Raw genomic sequence first — 12,898 nt, forward strand, 5'->3', positions numbered from 1 at the left:
TCTTCAATCCTTCCCACACAGCCCTATTCGTCCTTCGAGAGCCTTGTATGCAAATTCATCATCTCTCCCTCATCCGCCCTGACCATTGCCACTATTTACCGGCCTCCAGGTGCTTCCTCTCTGTTTCTCTCTGAGTGGGCTGATTTCTGTTCCTCCCTCCTGTCAATCATCTCCAACCTGCTACTCCTGGGTGACTTTAACATCCGATTAGACTCCCCTTGCACAGCATCCACTCTCTTCATTGACCCCTGCCCCCCCCCCTATCTCTCTCCATTCTTCCTTCTGGTCCAACCCACTCTGCCGGAAACACATTGGACACCATCATCCATTCTGACCTCCCTCTCTCATTTCCTCTGGTCACCCCTCTATCTTGGTCTGACCACTCTCTTCTCTCCTCCCACCTGGGTCCCTATGGCCTTGTGAAAACTCCACCAAAAGCACTGCCAACCTCGTTCACAGAAATCTGTCCAATGAAATGAGTGTCAGCTGCTGCCTCCACTTCCACTTCCATTCCCACTTGCCCACCCAACTCAGACTCTACCTCTTGCTCTTCTCTCAGCAACCTCTATCTTTCCATCATCAACACTCTTGACATCCTTGCCCCAGTCATAAGGATCCGCTCGAAACCTGCTGCCAAGCGTAACACCTGGCATGACTCCGAACGTGCAGACATGAAAAGTAAGTGCAGGGCTGCAGAACGGAAGTGGCACACTTCGGGTTCACCTTCTGATAAACTGGCCTACCCCCTGCTCCAAAGGCATTACAGACTCTCTAACAGTGCCAAGAAAATGGGACACATTCTGGCAAGAGTATCTGGAGCATCCAACAACACAGATGAAGTCTTTAAAATCTGAAGGGAACTTGCCAACCTGTCCACAGTATCCTCTGGCCCTACTCCTTCCCAGGACCTCTGCAATGTACTCGCCACTCACCTAACCTCCAAAACCCGGGACATACTGAACAGCCTTGTCGCACACTCTTCTAACCCATCCCTCCCCGTCTGTCTCCCCAACCACTCACCCTCCTCCTTTTCCTCCTTCCTCTCTGTCTCTCCGGAAGAAGTCACCAGAGTTGTCAATTCCATGAAGGTCTCTTCCAATCAGGTTGCCCCTTGCTCATCCAGAACCATCAAGGACAAAATGTCCTCTCTCGCTGATTTTTGCCATCCACTCCTCTGCTACTGGTTCCTTTCCATCCTCCCTCTGTCAGTCCAGAAAAAGTAGACACCCCTCAATGATGGCGGCAATGTATTCTGTTGGCCGAAGACCAACCGCCTCATGTGTTTAGTATTAGGAATACATAGCCATAAGCTTGACTAAAGTGCAGCCATTTTGATGTGATTGAAATCGGCATTTTGTTTTCTAACGTTTGCCTCTTGCTTTCTGTTAAAACTGCTTTTCTGAAAACCTATTCTGCTCCACTAGTACATTATTGTTCATGCATAGAGCAAGGCAGCGAGAGACTTGTTGAAATGTAATGCAGTGACCCAGACAGAAATGCCCTGTCTCCTCCCTCACAAATCCTTGGAAGTAAGCAAGAAGGCATTTAATCATTACACAGGTGCCAGCTAGTCTCGCTAATACAGTAGAAATGTTAGAAACAAACATTTAATGGCTTGAATTATGCTCTCCTTTATGGCCCCCCTTCCCTGAGCCCTGTAGAGCCCTGGAGAGCGAGTTAATCCCCAGTACACAAATAGAAACTAGGAGATAGCGAGGCCTGGAATGTGTCTCTCCCCTGCACGCAGCTTGCTTGCAGAGAACAGAAGCAGTGTGTTCTTAAAACAAAGAATTGTGTCTGCAGGCTCATGAAATTGCAAACTGTTGCTAAATAAATGTCTGAAGGTGTCATACTCGTCACAATTATCAATCATCAAACCCAATTCAAAGGAAATATATTATGGGCGGTATTGAATGTGTCACCACTGATTGTAAGATGCTTGCTTTGTATATATGTAAATGTTGTACGATTCTCACTCTCTTGCGTCCCCCAGGGTCTGGAAACACACGTCGCGGGGCGTGAGGCCCAGTTAGCCAACTGAGACTATTTGCTTTGCAATAAACCCTAGCTTTGGGAATACAACCTCGTGTCTGTCGTATCAGTTCGTGTGTGGTGATTGTGCCTTGTTTCCATACGCGAGGGTCCCCTAGGGGCCCCTTCACCTCAACCACTCCCTTGTGAGCACCCACCTTAAAAAAACGTCAGCAGACCCTTCCTGCCCAGCCAACTACCGCTCCATCTCCATCACCATCACCCCTTTCCTGGGGAAACTGCTTGAGAAGATGGCCCTGGCCCCAACTTAACCTCCACACTGAATTTGTTGGCGGTCTCCACAACCTTCAATCTGGGTTCCGAGCAGCCAGAGGCACAGAAACTGCTCTTCAGAACACGCATGAAGAACTCCTTGCATCCTTCGATTCCAACTCCCGTGCTGTACTCATCCTCCTTGATCTCTCTTCTGCATTTGACACAGTGAACCACTCATAAAAAGGCTCCATGGCCTTGGTATCTCGTTGCGGGCACAGGTCTGGCTGACTTCCTTCCTAACTGACCGCTCTTCCAAAGTCATACTGGGAACCTTCTCCTCCCGTACTGCCATCCCCACCTGTGGCGTCACCCAGGGCCCCATTCTTTCACCATGGCACTGTAACATTTATCTTACTCTGTGTTAAATGTGATTTCACGGGATCGCTGGTTACCTTTTCTTCCAGGGATTCGGGGAGTCGAGGCAGCCAGTCTGTCGAAGCGACGATGCCGATGAATCTGTAACACGGAAGTTAACCCAACACCCTCCTGACAATAAATGGCAGGATTGCGCTGAACCAACTCCCAACGCCACGGATGGCACTTCTCTGTATTAACCTGACGTCGGGACAGTGTTTCCACTGACAGAGAAGGCAGTTGAGTCCTTATCACCAGTAGATAGATGAGCTGTTCTTCGGAACTTCTAGGAAGGCAGCGGGTACCGGCAGGGCACAAGAAGACGAAGGGAAAGGCAAGGCAGTTAGGACAGGAAGAACTGACCAAGTAACTCACGGGACAGGAACGAAGGAAAAGAACTGGCAGTACAGGTAACCCAAGGAATACCCCTCCAACCTCTAACCAGAAATTAGGAAAGGACAGGGCAAGACAGGAAAACCAGGAACTGAAGAAACCAAGAGGCCGAAGGAGAGGTATAGAGCAGGACTAAGCAGGACTAAACTGGCAAGAATAACTGGAGAAACTGAAGCAAGGAAAACAAACTCCAGCAGCGCGTACACGGGAACAACCGCGTTGAGACGCGCTGTCTTCGTGTGAGCAAAGCCCTTTTAAAGTCCGGGGCCAAAGCGAGGTCCGAAACGCAAGTCAGCGCTACTGCGCATGCGCGAACGCCGAACGTTGACGATCTGCACCTGCGCAGAACACGCAAGATGGCTGCGCCCATGGAACGGAGTCGGAAAAGACGCCACCGCGGATAGAGTCTCCAAGAAAGAGAAGACTGCCGAGTCCTAGAACCCGGATCCTCACAGGTAAGTGGCACACGTGAGCGAGCGTGCGGCGTGACACCATACCCCCTCCCAGACAACCCGGGGCATCAGGCCTCCAGGGATAGTGGAGATAGAAATCCCAAATCAGGCGCGCCGCATGCACGAAGGAGCATGGTTCCCAAGTGCGGTCACAAGCCGGATAACCCTTCCAACTGACCAAAAACTGCAGCGCACCATGCCTAATCCGTGAATCGCAAATCTCCTGTACTTCAAACTCAGGAACCCCCTGAACCAAGATCGGGGCAGGACGGGAACAGGAACGTCCCAAAACATCAGGTACATAGGGCTTCAAAAGAGAAACATGAAAAACGGGATGGATCCTCCAAGAACGGGGCAGGGACAACCGAAAGGCCACAGAGGAAACCCGCCCAATAATACGGAAGGGACCAAAAAAGCGGGGAGCTAGTTTCACAGGCAAATTGCGTATCGGCAGATTCTTAGAGGACAACCATACTCTGTCACCAACTTGTAGGATAGGCTCAACACTCCGTTTCCTGTCAGCCTGTTCCTTCATTCGTGCCTGTGCCACTGCCAAGGTACCGGCCGCCAGACGATGTTGCTCGCGAATCAGAGTCACCAAAGCATCTGCGGATGGAACAGTACTGGTAGAAATGGGATGAGCAGGTAGTAGCTTGGGATGTAATCTGGCAGAACAGAAAAAGGGACTGAGTCCAGTAGAAGAATGAACAGCATTGTTGTAAGCCACCTCCGCAGTGTCCAACCACTCTGACCAGTTGTCTTGAGTGGCATTGGCGTAACAACGTAGATACTGCTCAAGAGTTTGGTTGGTACGTTCTGTCTGCCCATTGGTCTGAGGATGGTAACCAGAACTCAAAGCACGCTGAATGTCCAAATGCCGACACAGTTGGTCCCAAAAGGAAGAGATGAATTGGGACCCTCGATCCGACAGAATCTTCTCAGGAAGACCGTGGAGACGATACACCTCGTGAAGGAAACGTCGAGCCATCTGGGAAGCGGTGGGCAGTTTAGGAAAAGGCAGGAAGTGAGCCATTTTGGTGAAGCAGTCTACTACCATCATGATACATGTGTAACCACCAGAAGGCGGCAAGTCCACGATGAAGTCCGTAGCAATGGTATGCCAAGGGTACGGGGGCGTAGGCGTGGGTTTCAGAAGACCAATGGGTTTCTTGCGAGGAGTCTTGGTCTGGGCACACACTGGACAGGTATCCACGTAGTGCTTCACCAGTGTAGCCCATCCAGGCCACCAGAATTGCCGTGCGACCAGTTCTTGAGTAGTGCGAACTCCTCGGTGACCACAAACAACTGAATCGTGACAATTTGGCAAAACGATCTTCTGTAGTTCTAAGGTGGGAACGTACAGACGATCCCCTAAGAACAACAAGCCGTCACGTTCCTTGATGTCAGAGCGTAGTAGTATCTGTGACCTGGATGGATCCTTCCTGGTGGCTTCTAGCAACTGTTGAAGCTGGGGAGTCACCATCGACAGGAAATGCTTTGAAGTAATCAAAGGTTCTGGGTCCTTGATCCCATCGACATTGTTTTCCAGGGACCGAGACAGGGCGTCAGCCTTCACATTCTGGGAACTCGGGATGTACGTGATTGTGAAGTCAAATTGCGAAAAGAAGAAGGCCCAACGAGCATGCCGGGATGTTCTGCATTGCAAAGACCGTAAAAATTGAAGATTACGGTGATCCGTGCGTACTTCCACCGGATGCCTTCCACCCAGCAAGTGATGACGCCATTCCTCGAATGCTGCTTTTATGGCCAGTAATTCTTTTTCGATCACAGCATAGTTTCTTTCACTCACTGACAATTTCCGAGAATAGTAGGCCACCGGGTGTTCAATTTTCGTATCAAGATTTTGCTGTAGTAACACCGCACCAATGGCATAGTCCGAGGCGTCGGTTTCAACTACAAATGGCTTTTCATCATCTGGATGTACCAAAACAGGAGCCGACATGAAAGACTTCTTCAATTCCCGGAATGCTATCTCAGCCTGAGAGTTCCAGAGAAATGGTACTTTGGTGCTGGTCAGGCGGGTTAACTCGTTGGCAAGGTGAGAAAAACGTGGTATGAAGCGTCGATAAAAGTTAACGAAGCCCAAGAACCTTTGTAAGGACTTAACCCCGTGTGGCTGTTTCCATTCCTGTATTGCTTGCAGTTTCCCGGGGTCCATCCGCACTCCTGTGCTGCTGACTACATAGCCCAGGAATTCCATACTCTCCTGATGAAATCGACACTTCTCAGCCTTGGCATACAGGTGATTGGCAGTTAACCTACGAAGTACCTCCAGAACGTGCGCAACGTGCGCAGTGTGAGTTTCAGAGAAGACAAGGATGTCATCCAGGTATACCCATACTGATATACCAATAAGATCGGAAAAGATATCATCCATGAACCGCTGGAAGACGGCCGGGGCATTGCAGAGCCCAAACGGCATTACTCTGTACTCATAGTGGCCAAAAGGTGTCTTGAAGGCCGTCTTCCACTCATCCCCTTTCTTAATCCGCACCAGGTGATAAGCCCCTATAAGATCCAACTTGGTGAAGACCTGCGCGGATTTCAAGGATTCGATGATGTCCCGGATGAGTGGCAGTGGATATCTGTCTTTCCTTGTGATCTCGTTTAGTTGGCGATAGTCGATACAAGGGCGCAAAGTGCCCTCTTTCTTCTTGACAAAGAATAGCAGAAATCCTGCAGGAGACTTGGACGGCACAATGTAGCCCTTGTTGAGGCAATCCTTGATGTACTCCTGTAAAACTCCCTTTTCATGTTGTGTTAGTGAGTAGATCTTGCCGTGGGGAATGACAGCATCAGGCAGGATATCGATGGAGCAATCAAAGTGTCGATGAGGTGGTAAAGGAATGTCCTCTGGCTTGGAAAACACCTTGAGGCATCCGGCATACTCCTGAGGTACCGACTGAGTGGCACATAGACGATCAGATACATTGACAGGATTAAAAGGCTCCAACTTCGCTGGAAAAGAATCGTGAAGACCACACTCCTGAGGACAGCGTGCCGAAGTAAAAACCAAGGATCGAGCAGTCCAATTGACCTGAGGATTATGATAAAGCAACCAAGGCAAGCCCAACACTACCAGAAAAGATGGAGACTTGATGACATCCAACGAGATTTGTTCGAGATGTCCTTCCACCGAGAGCCACAAGGGATCGGACTGTTGGCACACCGGACCCGAAGACAATGGAGAGCCATCAATTACTTCTACCACTGTAAGCCGTTCTTTGTTGTGTAGACGGATCCCCTTGGAATTTGCGAACGAGGCATCGATGTAATTTCCTGACGCACCGCAATCCAGAAGGGCCTTAGTCTTGGTACACTTTCCTAGCCAAGCCAAACCTACTTCCAAGACTAACAAAGGTACCGGGTTCATGGGATGAAGGTCTGATTCAGGAAGACGGCCCGTCGTTGCCTTCACACCACACAACGGGCCTATTAGTTTTCCTGCTTCCTCAAAGGACGTAGGGGGCAAGTGCCTAGAAAATGGCCAGAACCACCGCAATACAAACACAAGTTTTGCTGCCGTCTTCTTTTCTTTTCGGCCTCAGATAACGGACCTCGGATGGCACCCAATTGCATGGGTTCTGGGCCCACATCGGTTGAGGTAGCTGGCCCGGGAGATTGTACAGGAAGGACTGGTCGGTACTTATCGATTCTGCGACGTTCACTCCGTCTTTCCGCTAACCTGTGGTCAATGCGTAAGACTTGTTCCACCAATGCATTCAAAGTTTCCGGCTCCGGAATGTGCAACAATTCGTCCTTGTATTCTTCTCGTAGACCTCGACAGAATAAAGTCTTCTGAGTGATTTCGGGCCATTGGGAATCAGTTGCCAGTTGTCAAAAACGACTGATATACTGGATGATATCACCCGATCCCTGTTTGATCTCCATTAGTTGGTTCTGGGCCATGGCTGCCAAGTTAGGTGGTTGAAAGACATCCAAAAAGGCCTTCTCAAATACGGTGAAATCACCCAGCAAGGGGCTGTTAGTAGAGACCAGAGGTGCGGCCCAAGCAAGCGCACTACCGGTCAGGTTTCCGAGAATGTACCCGATCTTGGCCTTGTCTTGAGCGAAATGAGTGGACCTAAACTGAAAATGGATCCTACAGTGGGTACAGAACTCTGCCACTCGACGCCGATCTCCATCAAACTTCATGGGGTTCGTGTAAGCCATGGTGTTCTCAGGCGGTGGAACTGGTTGTGATGGTCCGCCCACACCCCGACCCATTGCTTGTCGAAGGGTGTCGTTCTCCTGACGAAGTGTAGTCATCTCGAGGCGCATGGCACGCATTTCTTCGCGTAATTCCTGCATTTCATCCATGACTGGAGGAAAGGCGTCTCAATCTGTTAAATGTGATTTCACGGGATCGCTGGTTACCTTTTCTTCCAGGGATTCGGGGAGTCGAGGCAGCAAGTCTGTCGAAGCGACGATGCCGATGAATCTGTAATGCGGGAAGTTAACCCAACACCCTCCTGACAATAAATGGCAGGATTGCGCTGAACCAACTCCCAACGCCACGGGTGGCACTTCTCTGTATTAACGTGACGTCGGGACAGTGTTTCCACTGACAGAGAAGGCAGTTGAGTCCTTATCACCAGTAGATAGATGAGCTGTTCTTCGGAACTTCTAGGAAGGCAGCGGGTACCGGCAGGGCACAAGAAACCGAAGGGAAAGGCAAGGCAGTTAGGACAGGAAGAACTGACCAAGTAACTCACGGGACAGGAACCAAGGAAAAGAACTGGCAGTACAGGTAACCCAAGGAATACCCCTCCAACCTCTAACCAGAAATTAGGAAAGGACAGGGCAAGACAGGAAAACCAGGAACTGAAGAAACCAAGAGGCCGAAGGAGAGGTATAGAGCAGGACTAAGCAGGACTAAACTGGCAAGAATAACTGGAGAAACTGAAGCAAGGAAAACAAACTCCAGCAGCGCGTACACGGGAACAACCACGTTGAGACGTGCTGTCTTCATGTAAGCGAAGCCCTTTTAAAGTCCGGGGCCAAAGCGAGGTCTGAAACGCAAGTCAGCGCTACTGCGCATGCGCGAACGCCGAACGTTGACGATCCGCACCTGCGCAGAACACGCAAGATGGCTGCGCCCACGGACCGCGGAACGGCGTGGGAAAAGACGCCACCGCGGATAGAGTCTCCAAGAAAGAGAAGACTGCCGAATCCTAGAACCCGGATCCTCACAGGTAAGTGGCACACGCGAGCGAGCGTCCGGCATGACACTCTGTTAGCACGCCTCATTTCCTCCTTCTCCCCCAACGTCCAGTGCAATGCGGATTACACACAACTCTTTTTCAAACTTCCTACAGATGCCCATGCACCCTCCATCATCACCGACTGCCTCTCAGCCATCTAGGCCTGGTGTACCTCCAATGATTTTTGCCTCAATGCCAGCAACAGAGAGATGCTCCCTATTGTGACCCCCGCAACTGACTTCTTCCCTTCACTCTGGCCTTCTTCATTGGGCTCTCACCCGGCTCCCTCTTCAGAAGCTAGAAACCTTGGAGTAATCTTTGACTCCTCTCTCTCCTTCCTCCCTCCATCATACTCAGGACATTGACAAGAAGTCCCACTTTCAGCTTTTCCTTCTGAAAGGAATTCTACCTCTCCTCACCTTCTCCCAGAAACTAAACGTTACCCGGGCTCAACGTTCTCTCTAGGCTTGACTATTGCAATAGCCTCCTCCTTAATCTACCTTTGTCCATTCTGCAACCCCTCCAACTAATCCAGAATAGGGCAATGAGACATATCCTTGGCCTCAAGCCCAGGGACTGCCTCTCTCCTGCCCTTCAAAGTCTTTACTGGCTCCCAATCGCAGCACAGAATAAATTCAAATCCCTCTGCATCATCCACAAAGCTGTTTGGGGATTGGGGATCACTCTACCTGCAACTGTTTCTGACTAAACATTCCCCCACCAGACACCTGCGTTCCCCTGTCACCAACTCCTTGTGTGTAAAGCAGTTTACTAAACAGAGGGTGGGTGGTCGGTCCCTTTCTTCTGTGGACTCCCTTCTTTGGAACAGCTTCCCCCTACCCCTCCACCTCCCCACCCCCCTCACCATCCCTCTTTGTCTGGAGCAGGTCCTCCTTAAGTTCCAGAAAAGCCTCAAGACCTTCCTTTTGAGCTCTTCCTTCCCTCCGTCCCTCTCTCCCTTGCTAATCGGACAGTAGTTTGATCAATGTACAGGACCCTTACGCATGCTCGGGGCCCTGACCTCCCACATCTTATCCGAGCTGCTGTCTGTCATCTGCACTTGCCTCGGCTCACCCTCCTCCACTGGAGGACGCACTTGCCTTTCTTCATAGCACTTCACCTGCTGATCTCCATGAGCACCACATCACCTATCCCATACCCCTCTCTCCTCTGCACTTGCTTCAGCTCAACCCTCCACCACTGGAGGTTGCACTTGCCTTTCTTCATAGCACTTTACCTGCTGATCTCCATGAGCACCAAATAACCTATCCCATACCCCTCTCTCCTCTGCACTTGCCTCACCTCAGCCCTCCACCACTGGAGGTTGCACTTGCCTTTCTTCATAGCACTTCACCTGCTGATCTCCATGAGCACCTGTTAGGCGGAAACCTGTGCAGTTCCCTCTGGGACCACTGCAAAAGATTTAGGACTACATTCGTTGGCGGTGAACCCACTTGGTAGCAGTCTGTACCACACAGATTCACTTGGTAGCTGTGGCTGAGCAGTCAGACTTCTCTCAAGAAAAGTTGGTCAGTATGTGGAGTATACAAAATAGGGCAATCCTTCACAGCAAGACAAGCAAACACGCAATGAGGCTTAGTGTAAAGATAGTAAGTTATTTATTTATAACAGAACATCTATGGAAAACACTAAAGCAAATCACGGCAAACAAATCAAACACAATTACTCTACGGAGTAGAAAACGATCAATCCCCCTAGCAAATTATCGACAACTCTAGGTTCTACCGGTAGCACTTTTTTTCAGACAGAAGTGTATACCTCAACCTAGATGACACTCGAATATTAGATAGGACGGGAGAGAAAAGATAGGCAGGTTACGAAATCAACACAGTTCAATCCTCTGCGGATAAAATGTAAGGCAGGAAGGCAAGATTCACAATAGGTCATAAAGTTCAGAGGCCAGGCCCACTCGGAGAGAGGCAAGGCGCGATGTCCCAAAAAGTCTCTAGTGGAGATGCATTCAAGTCTTTGTAGCAAATTGTTATCGGCAGATTGAACCAGTTCAGAACAAAGAATGAGCAAAGCTTGGAGGCGACCCAACGGGACGGAGAGGATTAAGACACCTCACTCGAACCGATCGAAAGGGAAGCCAGGCGGACACAGTACCTTGTTGTGGAGGGCAGCTCCGGCGGGGGCAGTTGTTCCTGGTGGTGGATGCACGAATGGTCTTGGCTAAGAGTAGAGATGATCTCGTGGTCGAAGGAAAGGAAGTCCGGTGCACCACCAGGGAAGAAACCAGCCGCGGAGTGCTCCGTCACAAGGCACCACCTTTTGGTCGCGGTACAGGGGTAGTGGCTATCCGGTTGCCTATGTGCTCTGCACGGCAATTCGACCACTGCGTCCTGGGCGAATAAAAAGCAAAGGTGACTGGTTGTTCCCACCAGCCAGGGGAAGAGACTCTCCGGCAGGGAGATCTCCTCTGTCGTCGGGAGTGGTGAGTCGGTTCCGCAGGGCTCCACCGAGGTGTGTCGTGCAGGTCGGCTCAGCGTTACCCTCGTCGGATTCTTAGGTCCTGTGGCGACTTCTGAAGATCCAATCCCAAAAGCCCTGCTTTTATGCAGAAAACCCCCATTCATTCAGCCTAGCTGTCAATCAACACATGCTAAGTGGTGAGCGGGAACGCTCACCACCTGGGCAAATCACTCCAGAGTGCGACCTGAGTTGGCAAGGCAACTCGGTCCAAGGTGCCTAAACCCCCTCCGACACCCCTGAGGTAACCCAGACAGAATGGCACCACCTTGGAGGGTCTCTGTACAGAGGCCCGCCAAAAGTGGAACAAAGGGCTCAACCTTTGGTTTAGGAGTCACAGAGACGAACACAGACGCCATTTTAAAACCGAGTTCTGGCAGAAAATACTACTCGATAAACTTATTTAAGATAAGTAGATCGGTAGTACGTCGGAGATTAATGAGAAAAAGTATCAACCTCCGACAATGGGACGAATCCCATAGGGTTATGTTCGGGGTCGGACATAACAAGTAGTTTCCACTGCCACCAGCCAAAACTCGACGAGGGGGGACGGGACAGTGCCCCCTCGAGTAACAGATCCAGGAGTAATCGAATTACCCCTACTAGTACGTCCACAATAAGATGGTTGGTACTAGTTCTGTTAGTAAATTTAGGTCTAGTAAAGCCAATGGTGACTTTACATGCCTGGGGAGACAGTAGTCAGTCCCCGGGTATGGAGTCTATGGTGGGGGACCCGCTAGGGCGCCCCCGTGTTACGACACGTAGGGTGCGGTGTAACACACATAGAAAAACATATGAGACCCTATGGAGTAAAAGACCCCATAGCCCATCGAACACATTGACATATCGAAGGAATTACACACATACATGTCCAAGAGTGGGAGAAAAGAGTCTCACTCTTGGCAGGATGGAAAAAAACAAACTCCAGAAATCCAGCAAAGCTGCTGGGGGACTCACTAGGTTAGGAAATTCAGCCTAAACAGAGAATTCTCCCTAACACTCTCCCCCCCCAGACTAAGGGACAGGAGGATTTAATCCACTCCTGGATGAATCTCATACCTCTAGTCGATGACATACATCCTAGAGAGACCATCAGCATTTTGGTGGTGACACCCTGACCTGTGCTCAATGGTGAAATCAAACCCTTGCAGGCAGATCGACCATCTCAATAGTTTTGGGTTTTCCCCTTTTATTTGCATTAACCATCTCAAGGGTTGGTGGTCAGTCTGAATAACAAAAGGAGAACCATACAAGTACGGCCTAAACTTCTTCAGAGCCCACACGATAGCAAAGCACTCTCTTTCGATTGTTGCCCACCTTGTTTCAGGATCTTTCAGCTTGCGGCTGATGAAGCAAATGGGGTGCTCCCTACCTTTCCCATCCAGTTGACTGAGTACGGCACCTATCCCTACATTGGAAGCGTCTGTCTGCACAATGAAGTGTTGGCGGTAATCAGGAGCTCCGAGTACTGGGGCTTGGCAAAGAGCCTGTTTCAGGTTTTCAAAAGCCTGATTGCACTCCTCGTTCCATTTGACCTTTTTAGGAAATTTGGGCGAGGAGATGACATTCAGTGGAGAAGCTATGGTCCCATAGTTCTCTATGAAATTCCTGTAATACCCAGTGAGGCCTAGGAAGGCTCTCACCTGGGTTTGAGTAGTCGGTGTTGTCCAATTTTGC

The sequence above is a fragment of the Ambystoma mexicanum genome, unplaced genomic scaffold, assembly GCF_040938575.1.
Source record: "Ambystoma mexicanum isolate Mex_15411 unplaced genomic scaffold, UKY_AmexF1_1 Mex_scaf16, whole genome shotgun sequence".
NCBI lineage: Eukaryota > Metazoa > Chordata > Amphibia > Caudata > Ambystomatidae > Ambystoma > Ambystoma mexicanum.